Below are 5,000 nucleotides of genomic sequence, written 5' to 3' on the forward strand. Positions count from 1 at the left end.
CAATTTGTAACAGCTTTTAAAGGACTATGTGTTGGAGACAAACTTGCTTACGGCCATACCTCTCTGATTGCGCCCGATCTCGTCCGATCTCGGAAGCTAAGCAGAGTCGGGCCTGGTTAGTACTTGGATGGGAGACTGCCTGGGAATACCAGGTGTTGTAAGCTTTTTCACTTTTCTCTCCATAAGGCAGAGGACACTGCTGCTTTTTCATTTGACAAATATGTGAGAATGAGGCAAGATTGAAGAAGAGAACCATAAAAAGAGGTGGGTAACAGTCAAAAGGGAAAAGAAAATCATTCAATATCATATCAATATTTTCTTCATTTTGGAATGTTAATCAATGAACTGGTTTAGGTTCGTTCACATTTTGCAATTGACCTACTGTTGTTGGTATTTGAGTCTTTTCAAGCCGGTTCTGACCAACAGGTCAGAGTTCTCTGTGAAGAGAAGTAAAGTTTAATTCACCATTCACCCTACCATTCAAAGAACTGCTTCATTTTTTAAAAACGGGGTCCCTTTGAACATAAAATGAGATTTCTTAAACATGTCCTAAAAGTACTATAAATGACATCAATTTGTAACAGCTTTTAAAGGACTATGTGTTGGAGACAAACTTGCTTACGGCCATACCTCTCTGATTGCGCCCGATCTCGTCAGATCTCGGAAGCTAAGCAGAGTTGGGCCTGGTTAGTACTTGGATGGGAGACTACCTGGGGATACCAGGTGCTGTAAGCTTTTTCACTTTTCTCTCCATAAGGCAGAGGACACTGCTGCTTTGTCATTTGACAAATATGTGAGAATGAGGCAAGATTGAAGAAGAGATCCATAAAAAGAGGTGGGTAACAGTCAAAAGGGAAAAGAGAATCAATCAATATCATATCAATATTTTCTTCATTTTGGAATGTTAATCAATGAACTGGTTTAGGTTCGTTCACATTTTGCAATTGACCTACTGTTGTTGGTATTTGAGTCTTTTCAAGCCGGTTCTGACCAACAGGTCAGACTTCTCTGTGAAGAAAAGTAAAGTTTAATTCACCATTCACCCTACCATTTAAAGAACTGCTTCATTTTTTAAAAACGGGGTCCCTTGGAACATAAAATGAGATTTCTTAAACATGTCCTAAATGAACTATAAATGACTGCAATTTGTAACAGCTTTTAAAGGACTATGTGTTGGAGACAAACTTGCTTACGGCCATTCCTCTCTGATTGTGCCCGATCTCGTCAGATCTCGGAAGCTAAGCAGAGTCGGGCCTGGTTAGTACTTGGATGGGAGACTGCCTGGGAATACCTGGTGCTGTAAGCTTTTTCACTTTTCTCTCCATAAGGCAGAGGACAATGCTGCTTTTTCATTTGACAAATATTTGAGAAAGAGGCAAGAGTGAAGAAGAGGTGCATGAAAAGACGTGAGTAACAGTAAAAAGGGAAAAGAGAATCAATCGATATCATATCAATATTTTCTTCTTTTTGGAATGTTAATCAATGAACTGGTTTAGGTTCGTTAACGTTTTGCAATTGACCTACTGTTGTTGGTATTTGAGTCTTTTCAAGCCGGTTCCGACCAACAGGTCAGAGTTCTCTGTGAAGAAAAGTAAAGTTTAATTCACCATTCACCCTACCATTCAAAGAACTGCTTCATTTTTTAAAAACGGGGTCCCTTTGAACATAAAATGAGATTTCTTAAACATGTCCTAAATGTACTATAAATGACAGCAATTTGTAACAGCTTTTAAAGGACTATGTGTTGGAGACAAACTTGCTTACGGCCATACCTCTCTGATTGCGCCCGATCTCGGAAGCTAAGCAGAGTCGGGCCTGGTTAGTACTTGGATGGGGGAATATCTGGTGCTGTAAGCTTTTTCACTTTTCTCTCCATAAGGCAGAGGACACTGCTGCTTTTTCATTTGACAAAGATGTGAGAATGAGGCAAGATTGAAGAAGAGATCCATAAAAAGAGGTGGGTAACAGTCAAAAGGGAAAAGAGAATCAATCAATATCATATCAATATTTTCTTCATTTTGGAATGTTAATCAATGAACTGGTTTAGGTTCGTTCACATTTTGCAATTGACCTACTGTTGTTGGTATTTGAGTCTTTTCAAGCCGGTTCCGACCAACAGGTCAGAGTTCTCTGTGAAGAAAAGTAAAGTTTAATTCACCATTCACCCTACCATTCAAAGAACTGCTTCATTTTTTAAAAACGGGGTCCCTTTGAACATAAAATGAGATTTCTTAAACATGTCCTAAATGTACTATAAAAGACAGCAATTTGTAACAGCTTTTAAAGGACTATGTGTTGGAGACAGACTTGCATACGGCCATACCTCTCTGATTGCGCCCGATATCGTCCGATCTCAGAAGCTAAGCAGAGTTGGGCTTGGTTAGTACTTGGATGGGAGACCTCCTCGGAATACCTGGTGCTGTAAGCTCTTTCAATTTTCTCTCCATAAAGCAGAGGACAATGCTGCTTTTTCATTTGACAAATATGTGAGAAAGAGGCAAGATTGAAGAAGAGATGCATAAAAAGACGTGAGTAACAGTCAAAAGGGAAAAGAGAATCAATCAATATCATATCAATATTTTCTTCACTTTGGAATGTTAATCAATGAACTGGTTTAGGTTCGTTCACATTTTGCAATTGACCTACTGTTGTTGGTATTTGAGTCTTTTCAAGCCGGTTCTGACCAATAGCTCAGAGTTCTCTGTGAAGAACAGCAAATTGTAATTCACCATTCACCCTACCATTCAAAGAACTGCTTCATTTTTTAAAAACGGGGTCCCTTTGAACATAAAATGAGATTTCTTAAACATGTCCTAAATGTACTATAAATGACAGCAATTTGTAACAGCTTTTAAAAGACTATGTGTTGGAGACAAACTTGCTTACGGCCATACCTCTCTGATTGCGCCCGATCCCATCCGATCTCGGAAGCTAAGCAAAGTCGGGCCTGGTTAGTACTTGGATGGGAGACTGCCTGGGAATACCTCGTGCTGTAAGCTTTTTCACTTTTCTCTCCATAAGGCAGAGGACACTGCTGCTTTTTCATTTGACAAATATGTGAGAAAGAGGCAAGATTGAAGAAGAGATGCATAAAAAGAGGTGGGTAACAGTCAAAAGGGAAAAGAGAATCAATCAATATCATATCAATATTTTCTTCATTTTGGAATGTTAATCAATGAACTGGTTTAGGTTCGTTCACATTTTGCAATTGACCTACTGTTGTTGGTATTTGAGTCTTTTCAATCCGGTTCCGACCAACAGGTAAGAGTTCTCTGTGAAGAAAAGTAAAGTTTAATTCACCATTCACCCTACCATTCAAAGAACTGCTTCATTTTTTAAAAACGGGGTCCCTTTGAACATAAAATTAGATTTCTTAAACATGTCCTAAATGTACTATAAATGACAGCAATTTGTAACAGCTTTTAAAGGACTATGTGTTGGAGACAAACTTGATTACGGCCATACCTCTCTGATCTCGTCCGATCTCGGAAGCTAAGCAGAGTTGGGCTTGGTTAGTACTTAAATGGGAGACCTCCTCGAAATACCAGGTGCTGTAAGCTTTTCACTTCTCTCTCCTTAAGGCAGAAGACACTGCTGCATATTTCACTTGACAAATATGTGAGAAAGAGGCAAGATTGAAGAAGAGATGCATGAAAAGAGGTGGGTAACAGTAAAAAGGGAAAAGAGAATCAATCAATATCATATCAATATTTTCTTCTTTTTGGAATGTTATTAAATGATCTGGTTTAGGTTCGTTCACATTTTGCAATTGACCTACTGTTGTTGGTATTTGAGTCTTTTCAATCCGGTTCCGACCAACAGGTAAGAGTTCTCTGTGAAGAAAAGTAAAGTTTAATTCACCATTCACCCTACCATTCAAAGAACTGCTTCATTTTTTAAAAACGGGGTCCCTTGGAACATAAAATGAGATTTCTTAAACATGTCCTAAATGTACTATAAATGACAGCAATTTGTAACAGCTTTTAAAAGACTATGTGTTGGAGACAAACTTGCTTACGGCCATACCTCTCTGATTGCGCCCGATCCCATCCGATCTCGGAAGCTAAGCAAAGTCGGGCCTGGTTAGTACTTGGATGGGCGACTGCCTGGGAATACCTCGTGCTGTAAACTTTTTCACTTTTCTCTCCATAAGGCAGAAGACACTGCTGCATATTTCACTTGACAAATATGTGAGAAAGAGGCAAGATTGAAGAAGAGATGCATGAAAAGAGGTGGGTAACAGTCAAAAGGGAAAAGAGAATCAATCAATATCATATCAATATTTTCTTCATTTTGGAATGTTAATCAATGAACTGGTTTAGGTTCGTTCACATTTTGCAATTGACCTACTGTTGTTGGTATTTGAGTCTTTTCAAGCCGGTTCTGACCAATAGCTCAGAGTTCTCTGTAAATAACAGCAAATTTTAATTCACCATTCACCCTACCATTCAAAGAACTGCTTCATTTTTTAAAAACGGGTTCCCTTTGAACATAAAATGAGATTTCTCAAACATGTGCTAAATGTACTATAAATGACTGCAATTTGTAACAGCTTTTAAAGGACTATGTGTTGGAGACAAACTTGCTTACGGCAATACCTCTATGATCGCGCCCGATCTCGGAAGCTAAGCAGAGTCGGGCCTGGTTAGTACTTGGATGGGAGAACGCCTGGGTATACCAGGTGCTGGAAGCATTTTCACTTTTCTCTCCTTAAGGGAGAGGACACTGCTGCTTTTTCATTTCACAAATATGTGAGAAAGAGGCAAGATTGAAGAAGAGATGCATGAAAAGAGGTAGGTAACAGTAAAAAGGGAAAAGAGAATCAATCAATATCATATCAATATTTTCTTCATTTTGGAATGTTAATCAATGAACTGGTTTAGGTTCGTTAACATTTTGCAATTGACCTACTGTTGTTGGTATTTGAGTCTTTTCAAGCCGGTTCTGACCAATAGCTCAGAGTTTTCTGTGAAGAACAGCAAAGTTTAATTCACCATTCA

General features: G+C 38.7%; 6 non-coding genes and 3 pseudogenes across 6 annotated transcripts; all 9 read left to right on the forward strand.

Moving 5' to 3' along the window:
• The first annotated feature begins 45 nt into the window (after positions 1-45).
• On the forward strand, positions 46-164 carry LOC137869613 (5S ribosomal RNA). The gene has a single exon (XR_011102347.1). It is a non-coding gene; the product is annotated as a 5S ribosomal RNA (ribosomal RNA).
• Positions 165-616: 452 nt separating this feature from the next.
• Positions 617-735, forward strand: LOC137869660 (5S ribosomal RNA). The gene has a single exon (XR_011102393.1). It is a non-coding gene; the product is annotated as a 5S ribosomal RNA (ribosomal RNA).
• Positions 736-1,187: 452 nt separating this feature from the next.
• Positions 1,188-1,306, forward strand: LOC137869716 (5S ribosomal RNA). Its single transcript, XR_011102448.1, has one exon. It is a non-coding gene; the product is annotated as a 5S ribosomal RNA (ribosomal RNA).
• Positions 1,307-1,758: 452 nt separating this feature from the next.
• LOC137870040 (5S ribosomal RNA) lies at positions 1,759-1,857 on the forward strand (annotated as a pseudogene).
• Positions 1,858-2,309: 452 nt separating this feature from the next.
• LOC137869929 (5S ribosomal RNA) lies at positions 2,310-2,428 on the forward strand. The gene has a single exon (XR_011102651.1). It is a non-coding gene; the product is annotated as a 5S ribosomal RNA (ribosomal RNA).
• A 452-nt stretch (positions 2,429-2,880) lies between these two features.
• Positions 2,881-2,999, forward strand: LOC137869767 (5S ribosomal RNA). The gene has a single exon (XR_011102495.1). It is a non-coding gene; the product is annotated as a 5S ribosomal RNA (ribosomal RNA).
• Positions 3,000-3,451: 452 nt separating this feature from the next.
• Positions 3,452-3,560, forward strand: LOC137870035 (5S ribosomal RNA; annotated as a pseudogene).
• Positions 3,561-4,012: 452 nt separating this feature from the next.
• On the forward strand, positions 4,013-4,131 carry LOC137869873 (5S ribosomal RNA). The gene has a single exon (XR_011102598.1). It is a non-coding gene; the product is annotated as a 5S ribosomal RNA (ribosomal RNA).
• A 453-nt stretch (positions 4,132-4,584) lies between these two features.
• On the forward strand, positions 4,585-4,693 carry LOC137870039 (5S ribosomal RNA; annotated as a pseudogene).
• The last annotated feature ends 307 nt before the right edge of the window (positions 4,694-5,000 follow it).

This window comes from Cebidichthys violaceus, unplaced genomic scaffold (assembly GCF_023349555.1).
Source record: "Cebidichthys violaceus isolate CVI_PGR_0920_01 unplaced genomic scaffold, fCebVio1.0.p SCAF_127, whole genome shotgun sequence".
NCBI classification, from domain to species: Eukaryota; Metazoa; Chordata; class Actinopteri; order Perciformes; family Stichaeidae; genus Cebidichthys; species Cebidichthys violaceus.